General features: G+C 35.7%; 2 long non-coding RNA genes across 4 annotated transcripts; both read left to right on the forward strand.

Annotated features, from left to right (window-relative positions):
- Nucleotides 1-498: 498 nt before the first annotated feature.
- LOC113285553 lies at nt 499-1,209 on the forward strand. The gene is made up of 2 exons (XR_003328731.1): nt 499-800; nt 938-1,209. It is a non-coding gene; the product is annotated as an uncharacterized LOC113285553 (long non-coding RNA).
- Nucleotides 1,210-7,777: 6,568 nt separating this feature from the next.
- On the forward strand, nt 7,778-10,118 carry LOC113285554. Of its 3 annotated transcripts, none has more exons than XR_003328733.1 (5): nt 7,778-8,094; nt 8,189-8,232; nt 8,343-8,426; nt 8,855-9,054; nt 9,626-10,118. It is a non-coding gene; the product is annotated as an uncharacterized LOC113285554 (long non-coding RNA). The 3 variants fall into 3 exon arrangements; XR_003328734.1 differs by having other exon boundaries at nt 9,772-10,118; XR_003328732.1 differs by lacking the exon at nt 9,626-10,118 and having other exon boundaries at nt 8,855-9,609.
- Nucleotides 10,119-12,070: the final 1,952 nt, after the last annotated feature.

A 12,070-nucleotide genomic window follows, 5' to 3' on the forward strand; every position in this document is an offset into this window, starting at 1 on the left:
ACATGTTAGCACCCCAACTAACTTGATCAATTTTTTTTTTTAATTTTCATCGGAAATGTAATTTTATTTTTTAGTTTTAATTAATAGAATGGATTTGTAATTAGGAAAAGAATGAATTTGAGAATTGTAGGCGGACATTGGACATTAAACATTTTTTTAATTAAATTATTAATTATGCGATTGATCGATTATCTGATTGATGCATGATTGATTTAATTTCGAAATCGATTATGTATGATTGATTTTTGATTGCATGTATTTTTGGCAACATTGTATTTTTGAGATAATTATTCTAGGCAACAAAAAATATGCCATTTTTAAAAAAATCTCGTGGGAACATAAATTATTTTCCACATTTCATTAGGTCACATCAAATTAATTTCCTTTGTAAAAAATTGATGGGGCCAGAATCAACCAGAAGTTTTAATTGACCACGTGGCTTGAAAAATTTATATATAGAGAATTCCCTCTAGAAAGATTAGACCAACTAATATCCAATGTAGTGCTCTTCTTTTCACGACCTTATTCTCATTTCCTCTTTGTCTCCTGAAACCCTAATTATCTTCTCCAGCGTTTTCTTCTACCACTCTATCTATGATTTTCAGCGGTTTCTATTTCTTTGCGTCGTCTGTATCACTGATTAGAGAACAAACCACAATCACAAGTTAAAGGAAACACACCATCGTCATTTTTATTTTGTTTATGATTACTAGAGAATCTAAAGTGTATCATAGATCTTTCTGCCCAAAGATATGGATTTGCTATTGATTCTTGTCGTCTCTGGTGGAGAGGCATAATGGGTAAGATCAAATTTCCTTTCTTACTTTGTCTGACATTTTTTTTCAGTTTTATTTGGTTTTTTCAGCGTAAACATTGTGTGTTTTTGCTTATTTGTTTTCCTTTTTATTTTGATTTTCGATACTTTTAATTTTCCAAGCATATCGACGACTCCATCTTTGGCCGAGATCCACACCAGATGATGAGAAGACAATCCCCAATGAGACCGTCATATGCAGCGGCCGTAAAAAAATCACACAAGCAGTCCATAAAATCATAGGGATCAATTTAGGACCTCCAGTGTTTTGTTATGCTCAGTTGTTCCCCAAAGTGATACTATGAATCCCTTTTATAACGTGTATAATGTTGGTGGTAGATTTAACTTACAGTTTTATTTAATGATTCCATTAATTTAATGTCTTTCTATCATTATAATTTTTTTATAGTTTTAATACGATGTATGCATTAATACCCGTGCTGCCAGTGCTCACTTATAAGGTTGGCCTTGATGTTGAATTCTCTCAAAAAGGTTTATGCAGGGATTAATTTGGACTAATTATTTGATAATTGGTTTGAATGCTAACATACGAATGAAGGTGTCTTCCCGGTGTATTTTGAAGATTCTATGTTTTTTATTTCATAGACAAAAATTAATTTGTGACAAAACTTTAACAAATAATTTCTGGCAGGGCTTTGTTGTGCATTAGAGATAAGTGGAGTAATCCTTCACCAACACTACAACATTTGCCATTTAGATGAAAACATACACTAATAGTGGTGATGAAACTATAGGTGTAGTTGGTAGGGATAATAGTTGCATGAAGGTGGTGTTGTGATGGTGATGGGTGGTTTTTACTATTGTGGACAAATAAAGGTGTTGGAGGTGACAGTGGCCACTATGGAGATGGTGGTGTCACATTCGAAGAGGTATGTTGTTTGCTCAGATTACACCAAGGTGTTGTTAGGTCTCCCTGAATTGAATGGTGTATCAATGATACTGCATGTTACTTATTGCTTGGGTATGCAATTATTGTCTTCGATGCAATCTATATGAGGTAGGTAGCTAGGGTATAAATCATGTGAATGTGGCTTTTAAGAAACTGTACATGGATAAATGGCGTTGTGCTGTGGTATCCATTCCCTAGTTAGCAATTCGGGATTCGGCAAACGCACGGAACGGTAAACGTACGAGTATTATACGGTTTTGTAAAATCCAGATTCGGTCCAAAATTCGGTCAACGGGAAGTGATTCGTCAGTAATTCGGAACGGCATACGTACGTGTATAATTCGATTTATAAATGTGAGTTCGGCTCTAAAAATTCGGTATCTATATATAACAAATAATTTGTATTTATAAGGTCATAGACCAATTTTTATGCATATGTGTGAGTTATTTAAAGAAAAAATAAACTTAATATGATGATATTAATAATATATACAACATTAGTTATCCAAGATGACGTCATATGGTGGTTTAGATGCTTGGTTAGTGAGTTTGAGATCTCTCTCACCTTCACCTTCAAATCTCTTCAGTCGTTTTTGTTTCATAAAAATTACAACACGTCTAATATTCGGTCGTGTATGCTCGGGAGGAAGTAAAGCCCGGAAAGTGGAGTCTTTAAAAAGTAAAAGCTAAAGAATTTATGGCGAATTAAGCGGACGTATCATTCGGGATACGTAAAATTCGTGAACGATTCGCGAATAATCCGGGAATGCCACATAATACGCGACTTGGGTTCGGAGTTGCAAACGTACGCGAATAAGACGGTAAAATTCGTGATACGGAAAAATTCGCGAATGATTCGCGAATCATTCGCGAACTTACTAACTAGGATCCATTCACGTTGTGAATATCTTCTTATTGTTCATGCTAATGTTTGTTTCTTTTTCTTAGTGTTGGTGGTAATTTCGGGTACTTCACATTCTGGGCAGTCATAGCAATTTTATGGGGAAGAATAGTTTTGAGATTAATGAAATTTCAATAAATAAGTATATCTCCATGGATCACCGAAGTATACTATCTGAATTAGATGAGCAAATGCTTCCAAAAAAAAAAAAAAAAAACAAAGCAACCTGAGGTCGGAACAAGAAAATTATACTATCTTATTCAGATAAGGAAATTATTCCAAACACCCCTGAAAAAAATAAAAACAACAAAATGGTAGCAGTGCTATTCGACAATAGGATTTGATGACAGAAAAAAAAATCCAAAGCCAATTTTAGAATTACTATATATTCTAATCATGTTAGATTTTGTTATTGCGCAGTTTTAGTTTTATTAATTGACTATTTTTAATGTTATCATTTTTAGTAATTGAATATTTTTATTGCCTATTTTTTTAGTAGCACCAAAACATACTTTACTCTACAAAATATTTTGGCCCGTGCGAAAAAGCGGGGTATAACAACCACACCGAATAATTTGTTTGGCAATCTGTATAGAGTAAACTCCATTATAATTCCGAGAGCACCAACTTGAAAGCGAGCTCAATCAAGAGATGTATCAAAGAGCTTTATCTCTATTTCTCAATGCAATCATCAAATCGAACAGATATAAATCCGTGAGCCTGATTGATATGAGAAATAACTTGGACGGTACCAAAGACCAATGCCCAAGTGTCAATCAAGTTATATCCAACAAACAAGGTCGAATTTATCAACCGATAGAACTATGCACAACCTGTGATATTTCAATTATGTAAACAAATATAATGCAGAAAAGAAATAACACAGACACCAGAAATTTTGTTAACGAGGAAACCGCAAATGCAGAAAAACCCCGGGACCTAGTCCATATTTGAACACCACACTGTATTAATCCGCTACAGACATTAGCCTACTACAAGTTAACTTCGAACTGGAATGTAGTTGAGCCCTAACCAAGTTTCACAACGATTAAGGTACAGTCGCGTTCCTTACGCCTCTAGAACCACGACGGATTCTGCGGACTTGATTCCCTTAGCTGATCTCACCCACAACTAAGAGTTGCTACGAACCAAAGTCGAAGACTTACAAACAAATCTGTCTCCAACAGATATGTCTATTCTTTATTCGGTTTTTGTTCTTTTTTATGATAAATTAAGGTGAACAGGAACCAATTGATAATCCGGTCTTATACTCCCGAAGAGGAGCCTAGAAATATCAATCACCTCAAAATAACTTAACTAATTAACAGAAAAAGTTATTGCTGAATCACAAAGGTCTGAGACGAAGAACTGTTGTGATTACTTTTTATGTCTTACCTATCGAAGATAAATCTCGAGCAAATCTTAGAGAAGATAATACTCAACACGATAGAACAAGTAAGATTAGAATACACAACTATATAGAAAATAGTTGGATATGGCTTCACGAATCCCAAATGAAGTCTTCAATTCGTTAACCCAATACTCCCACTGTTTCAAAATAATAGGCTTGTTTGTGTGTAAATTTACACATAAACAAGCCTATTATTTTGAAGCGGAGGTAGTATGGTTTTGGAAAAACCTAGATTAAAGGAGAATCGACTCTAATTTGCAACTAGGACACAGGAAAGTGCCGGGAATAGGTTTTCCAGTTGCTAGGGTTCTCCCTTATATATCCTCTCCAATCAGGGTTGCTGACAATCAAAGATAAGATAGCTTAGTAACAAAGCATTCAATATTCACCATTAGATGAACTCCTTATTTAAGATTCAATATAAGTTTGCTTATTAATAAAGCAATCAATCTCCATCGTTAGATGGTCTTAGCTTGTTACACACAAATAAAATATACCTTTATTTAGATATGGCTAACCGTAGCTAAACGTGTATGTCGAGTTGGCTCAATATCCATTAACCAAAGTTAGCCATATGAACACTTTTGTCTTAACCATATTCATCTAACACTTCTAGATCAGATATGATGATCAATCAATCATGAAAGATAATCAAATGAATCTAATTGTGTTTCAAATAGGGTTGTTTAATTTTTCACTATCTTATATAAATATATATGGACAAATTGAAACAAAATCGGATTGATTCGTAATTGTACAAAGTATTTATACAAGAATCAATTCATGAACATTAATCCACCGTTTGCAATGATTTCATTCCTTAATTCATAAATATTTTAGTTCATGAGTATGAGAATCATACTTAACCGATTTTAGAACTTAACACTGTGTTTGCAAACCTTGTATGCAAACAACAGCTCTGGACCTTGGCCTTGTCCAGCCGTTCGCAAATCAGGCATGCAAACAGATGTGCCGGACCCAACTCAGGTGAAACCGTTCGCATACTAGGTACACAAACAAGGTTCCCGGACCTGAATTATAACAATACAGTTCACATACTAGGTATGCATACCATGTTGTATCTAGACATAGTTAATTGTTCTAAACTCCCATTTCAATCATTGAAACATCCTTGGAAGACGACAATAACTGGCTCACACATACCATTACCTTCAAGTAATTTTCAAGTGATCGAATGATCAATACGAAACTTTCCAAGTCGACATCAAATGATTGTCTCACACAAATCATGTAACATGTTTCAAGGCAATTTTCACATTATCATCTTTTGACTTAATATTTAGTTTCCAACAAATAAATTGTCTCCAACTAAACTCGTCAAGAATAATGATGAACATGGTTAAAGAAAAAATCTTCCAACACTTATTTCGAGAAATAGATACGCGAGATAAACTCAGCTCGAAATATTAAATGTGTATAATATAAAAGTTTATATAGTTATACGACTTAGTCTCATTAGAAGATAAAATAGAATATACTTATGAGTGATACATAAGTTTTAGTCTCCATATACCTTTTGTTTATGAAGTTCCTCCAAGCTCTCCTCATTATATATTCATCTTCGATCGATGAACACCGTGAAGTCTAAAGCTCAACTACACATCCTATCCTAATATGAGACATAGCTATAAGCAGATTAGAAATAAAGTATACAATTTTGATCAACTAAACTTTAAAAACAAGCTTGAGATAGCAACGCTTGCGTGTTCGACCGAGCGGTGCTCTTGTAAGGACTCTCAAGCTCGTCAACGCTATTAGACCAGTCAATAGACGAATTAACTGCTAATGACTCGATTAGCTAACATAGATTTTAATTAATAGAAATTAATCTAACAATAAATAAGAAACGAAACTAGTATCGTTAGATATGTCTCTAAAAGTTAGGCGAAATGGGCTACTCGAACGTGTCATTCGGATACTGGACGAAGAAAATATCATCGGATAAGTATGAAGGTAAAAATAATAATTTTGTTTAAGACCGCCTTGGCTGCCCTTATCCAATCTCATGGGTGCCTCGGTATTTTCGTTGGCTTTATCATCAAACGTGTCGAAGAGATAATCATTTCTCCTTTCTCTTTCCATTTCATTCTTCCTTCTTCTTCTTCTTCTTCTTCTTCTTCTTTGTTCTTCCTCTTCTCTTCTCTGTTTAGTCCGACCTCAGAGATTTGAGTGTTTATTTGTATGATATTTCTTGTAGATCTTGTTACCTGATCGGTTGAAGACGAAGGTGATGGTGCTGAAGTTGTTTAATCACAGGAAGCAACGGAAAAGGTTAGTCTTCATTAGCAACGGTCGATTCAAAGATGAAGCAGTGGATTTTGGATTTCGAGTTAGGCTTGGCTTGTCATTAAAACAGGTGGGAACTTTATAACCTTCTTGTAATCACTAAGCATTCTTTTTATCTGCGAGCATGATGTACACTTACTTTTTGTGAGCATTATGTGTGTAATTTGATGGGTATGTTGTGTAATATGCTATGTTGGGTTCTCCAAATTTTATATCTAATTTATGCTGATTAGGAGTTGGTTTAGACTCCGATTATTTATTTCTATAGGGGGTCGGGCTCCCCAATATTACTTCCATAATTTCTTGTGAGAATCCGTTTGTTGCATATTATGCTTGATTGTAAAACCCTTCGGGACTTGTATGGTAGTTCTGGAATCACGGCTTGGGTAACTGTGAGGATGACATCTATTATTAGAGTCTGGAGTTATTTTACTGACGTTTTTCTTATTAGAAGGGCGAAGTCTAAATAACATATTTTGGTTTGTTCTAATATTACTTTTGTAAACCATCCAGTGGTGGTCTTTCACAATTATTGCTACTAAGGTCGCAATATCTGAGGGAGTGGAATTATAATGATTTTTCTTACATGAATGTTATATTTCGATGCTTGCTGATTGTTGTATGTATAATGAGATATGCGTTGAATTATAAAAACAGAAATTTAATACATATTAAATTTCTGTTTTTAATAGGACGGGAAACCGTTTGCGAATATTACATATTAAGCGAGAGGTCGTTGAGAATATTATATATTATCCGAGGAAATCATTTGTGTGCATATCATACTTGATTGTCTTATGTTGATTGTTCTATCGAATGTTATTTTCCTATTTTCTTTCTGGTATGTCGTATTTCGATATTATTCTTAGAGTCGTGAGTGAAAGTGTTAATTGTTTTCCTTTGTTGTTGTACTTTAATTATTCTATCTCTTGGTAGTATGTTAGTGATTACTTGAAAGTTATTTGTTTCCATTGGGCACTATTTGGGACGATGTGCTCACTTGTTCCCACATCAGTTTCAATAATCAGAAGATATGGAGCACACGAAGGTATCCGTTTCGTAGCTTATACCTTTATCTAGTGTTGTTGTGTATAATTTACTATATGTATTCTTTCTGTAGAAAACACATTATTATATTCATATCACTCGAGAGATTTCCAATTGTATAATATCAGAGTGTATGGGTTTGTTCTGGGATTAGCTTTTGAAATTGAAATACTTAAGATCATTAATCTAGTTTTGATGCTTCAATTAGGTTGTAATCTTATTAGCTAAGCAGGTAGTTAGGTTGGGGCGTCACATCTCTAACAAAACTAGTTAACAATAATACCGGTCATTGATGCATGAAATAAGTCCATAACAATGACCATGATGTTACAGTAATATAAGACTGGATTTCTCTGACCTAACCACTAACTACCAATCTAACAAGATGATAATTGAAACTCAATATTGAATTCTCATTCCTTCTAACCCCACAAAATGCGGATGTGGATCATTCTGGTAAAGGTATTAGAAAATGGAGCTCTGTCATTCATTCTCAATGATTTGTCACCGTGCTTACACTTCTCATAACCAATGACAAACTGGCGAACAACTACCCCCACTTCTTCGACATAACTACCTAATTACTCCACTTCTATGAAAAACCAGAGAACCAGGCCAGAGAGGATATGAACTACAAAAAGATAGAGATGAGAATGGTGAAAAATCAGTTTTCTTTAATGAAAAAATCATTGTTGATGAAGAAGGTAATTTTCGTATTCCTTTTGTTTCTTCATCTTTACTTAAAACATAAACCACATCACTTTCCTAATCACGGTGTAAATTCAATTTCGATTTCAGATCTTTCTCATGCTGATGAAGATACGATTCAGATCACAATGGGGGTATCCGTCTAATTTAGATTATTGAAATTGGGGTTTTCCTTAGATTATTGAAATTGAGTTTTGCTAATTTTTGAAATAATTCTGGTGAGAATATTTCTAATGTGATGTAGGGTAAATACAACAACATTGTATTGGCTTCAATACCTAGGTGGAAATACAAATTCACGTATATCATCCGCCGAATTCAAGCCAATGTAAGTTTTTCAAACTGATTTCAAACCAATATAAGTTTTTCAATTCAGTTAACTGTGTAGAGCATTATGCGTTCGTAGAAATGCCTAAGAAAGATTAACATTTAAGTTTTCTACTGTCGAGGTGTCTTTTACTTTTGCGTATGAATCGTGTGATTTTAGGATTGAATCTGATGGTTTTGGTTGTCCGGACTCTGGAGTTTAAACTGTAAACTTGATGTGAACGGGAAGAGTGATAAGGAGAAGATAAAGTCAACTAGACTTTGTTATCTAAAATAAAGATAAACCTTGACGATGATATCAAATGTGTTTATTCTCATTTGATTTGCATTTTTTGGTTCCCATTCATGGTGTTTATTCTAATCTCTTTGCAGTCTAATTCTAAAATGCAGATAACATAGTTTGTATCTAATTTTTATTTTATTATGCAGGAAGTAGGACTTGCCGGCATAATTAATCCTAAAATTTAAATGGAATCTCTTCTCTCCCACTTGAAGTGGTTTTGACTCTCCTATACTGAAGGCTTCGACATCCTGACGGTACTAGCAACTAGAATTTGGAGAAAAAGCCTCCGGATGATGATAAAGTTTATAACTCTGATCCAAATTTTGTCGACCTTAAGTAATGAAAGGTAGTATCTCACTCATGTTTTTATATGTTTGCTTAACCTTCATATATTTGATATACCAGCTACAACCTTCATGTTTCCCGGCATACTAGCTGTTAAAATCCTTACGGACACCCATATCTATAACTATGTAACTATTAGATAGCAATTGGTACATCAACAGGTTAAGGGAGTTGTTATAGTTTTGTAAGAATATTAAAAGATTGAAGACTTGATTAAATAACTCAATATGCAAGGATTATGTGAGCATAGTTCAATGTACAGTCTTCACTTTTGTAGGCCAATATTGTATTTAACCTCTGCTTTCCATGTACCTTTTGCCTCACTGCTTAATTCATTGTTAAATATTTGACGACGACTTAACATTTTTACGATGCAAAACACTGACTCTTCAAGAGTTTATGACACTCTAATTTGATTCACCATAGTGAAGGGGTTATACAGTTTCATGTTTTACTCTGAGCTAGAATGTCTCTAGGATGTCTCTTTGCATCTTCCGCAGCCTAATTACTTAACCGTAACTATTGATGCAGTTGTTTTTGATAGCCATTTTCTTAATATTTATTTGTAAAAGTTGTGAAACTGCATTGGACGTTAAAGCTGGTGAATTTGAACAAGATTTGACTTGGAACGGGTGCTTAAAGTGTTAACGCATCCACGACTTGCATCACTTCTTGGTTGCTGGTTTCTGCTGATGCTTAGACTTTCAACCATTTGCAGTGTTTATAAAAGCAATATCTTTGCAAAGAATGGTGATGCAAGATGGATTTTCGGCAAATAGTGGAAAACTTTTGTACGTAAAAGATATTTTTACCATTTAATAGGTGTGTTCATAATTTTTTATACTGTTTTTATGCTGTCACATTTGAATTTGGTTAGCAGATTATCAAAGAGAATATTTGCAGGCAAAGTAATTCTTTTTATTTTAAATATCACGAGCTTTATGAGTTTATTAGATGATTGAATAAAAGTATAAATTATTTTAAAATGAATCCTTGGTGCTTCGAACCGTGAAACTTTCCTTCTTCCTGGATACGTAGCAAGAATCTTCTTCAAGGCGCTTATCAATCTAGACCTTTCATTGAGAAGTGGGGAATTTAGCTATAATTTTCTCATCTTGAACAAACTAATTGTATCTGGAGCTATCTTGATATTGGTGAAGGTTATTGTAAATAAAATATTGATGGGAAATGCAGGAATGACTCATTTCCCTTTTACTACATTGGTACAAGAAACAAATAAATGATCATTAGCATATTAATTGTTCGTGTATGTTTAGACTTTGAAGAGGTTGGTCAAATGACGAGCATGCAAATACTAATTGTATGTTTTTACTTTGAAGAGGTTGATTGGCCGGAAAATAAAAAAAAACCGCGCAACATTGGGTTCGTTCGGTCTCCTCGATGCAATTCTCGATCCTATTTTTCGGCGGTCTAGCAATTCCGTAAGATTTAAGAGCTTCAAGGAAACAAAATCAGGTTGGTGACTGAAAAGATATTAGAAAATTTTTCGGAAAGAACTTCAGAAGCGATCCAGATGAGCCGAACCAAACTCGCAGTGGCTAACTAGCTCAGACAAAACTAACATTGAGCCAAACCAAACTCACATAATATTTAGCCGAACCTGAGTTAGGCAATATTCCCGGTGCGAAGCACGGGTTACAATCTAGTCAACATGAAAGATAATTAGAATGTTTCTTTCCAGTGTGTCGACATCAAACTACTGAAGTTAAATGTTTTGATGAAGAGAATGTATACCTGGAAACTCGATGTGAGGCCGAGGTCTGAATAATAGCGGGAGTCGGGAAAAGTCAAGGTTAGGGGTTAGTTATTTTCCCGGCCGAGGTAAAATCTCTGCCGTCCAACTTCCGATTAATCTCGGACCTCCTTTATCCATACCATCATAGACACCACCTTTCCTTAAAATATTGATTTAACTTCAAAGCTTATATTATGCCAAACATTTCTACTAAAATAATGTGATCATATTGATGGTTCTGATTCTGAGAAATTGTCAATTTCTAATGACTATTTGTGTAATGACTCGTCCCTCCACCGACACTGTCCCCATTTAGCCACTGCGGTTATCCAGCAGTGTGGGGTTTTCAACGGGCATCGCTGCGGTAATCCAGCAGCAACTTCCCGGGAGGTCACCCATCTCAGGATTGCTCCCGCCCGAGCATGCTTAACTGGATAGTTTTCTGCAAACTCTGGAGCCAATTGTGCTGAAAATGCCTCGGTGTTAGGAAAGGACAAACCATTACTTATATTCCATTCGGCTAACCACTGCCTAATAACGGGGTATCAAAATACCACCTCCTTAAATTGGAGCCGTCCTCGGCTCCGGAATATATGCACAAGCCCAGATCTCCGACGTTCCCTACCCCCATAAGAAGCAACTGGACCAACCCCGTCCAGCGTACCTTCCCATCCTCAGTAAGAGACCCATTTTCGGCTCTGATACCATTTGTAATGAACCGTCCCTCCACTGATATTGTCCCCTAGCCACTGTGGTTATCCGGCAGTGTGGGGTTTTCAACGGGCATCACTGCGATTATCAAGCAGCAACTTCCCGGGAGGTCACCCATCCCAGGATTTCTCCCTCCCGAGCGCGCTTAACTGCAGAGTTTTCTGCCAACTATGAATCCAATTGTGTTGAAAAGGCCTAGGTGTTAGAAAAGGACAAACCATTATTTACATTCCATTCGGCCAACCACTGCCGAAATTGGGGTATTATAATACCACCACCTTAAAATTGGAGCCCTCCTCGGCTCCGAAATATATATACAATCCTAGATCTCTGAAGTTCCCTTCCCCTCATGAGAAGCACCTAGACCAACCCCGTCCAGCGTACCTTCCCACCCTCTACAGGTGAACCTTCATCTGCTCTGATACCATTTGTAATGACCACTCCCTCCACTGATACAATCCCCACTTAGCCACTGCGGTTATCCGACAGTGTGGGGTTTTGAACGGGCATCGTTGCGGTAATCCAGCAGCAACTTCCCGGGAGGTCACCC

This window comes from Papaver somniferum, chromosome 6 (assembly GCF_003573695.1).
Source record: "Papaver somniferum cultivar HN1 chromosome 6, ASM357369v1, whole genome shotgun sequence".
Taxonomy (NCBI): domain Eukaryota; kingdom Viridiplantae; phylum Streptophyta; class Magnoliopsida; order Ranunculales; family Papaveraceae; genus Papaver; species Papaver somniferum.